A 228-nucleotide genomic window follows, 5' to 3' on the forward strand; every position below is an offset into this window, starting at 1 on the left:
GGCGCGCTCTCAACGGCGTTGGAAAGTAGACATCCTGGGCTTTCCAGCAATATATGATAGTTTATACTTTGCTCAAGATTTAATGGCTCAAACCGGCGTTCAAAGTCACCTTCAGAATTCCCAGCGTTAAACGCCGGAACTGGCACAAGGATGGGAGTTAAACGCCCAAACTGGCACCAAAGCTGGCGTTTAACTCCAAGAAGAGTCTCTACACGAAAATGCTTCAAT

Source organism: Arachis duranensis, chromosome 4, assembly GCF_000817695.3.
Source record: "Arachis duranensis cultivar V14167 chromosome 4, aradu.V14167.gnm2.J7QH, whole genome shotgun sequence".
NCBI classification, from domain to species: domain Eukaryota; kingdom Viridiplantae; phylum Streptophyta; class Magnoliopsida; order Fabales; family Fabaceae; genus Arachis; species Arachis duranensis.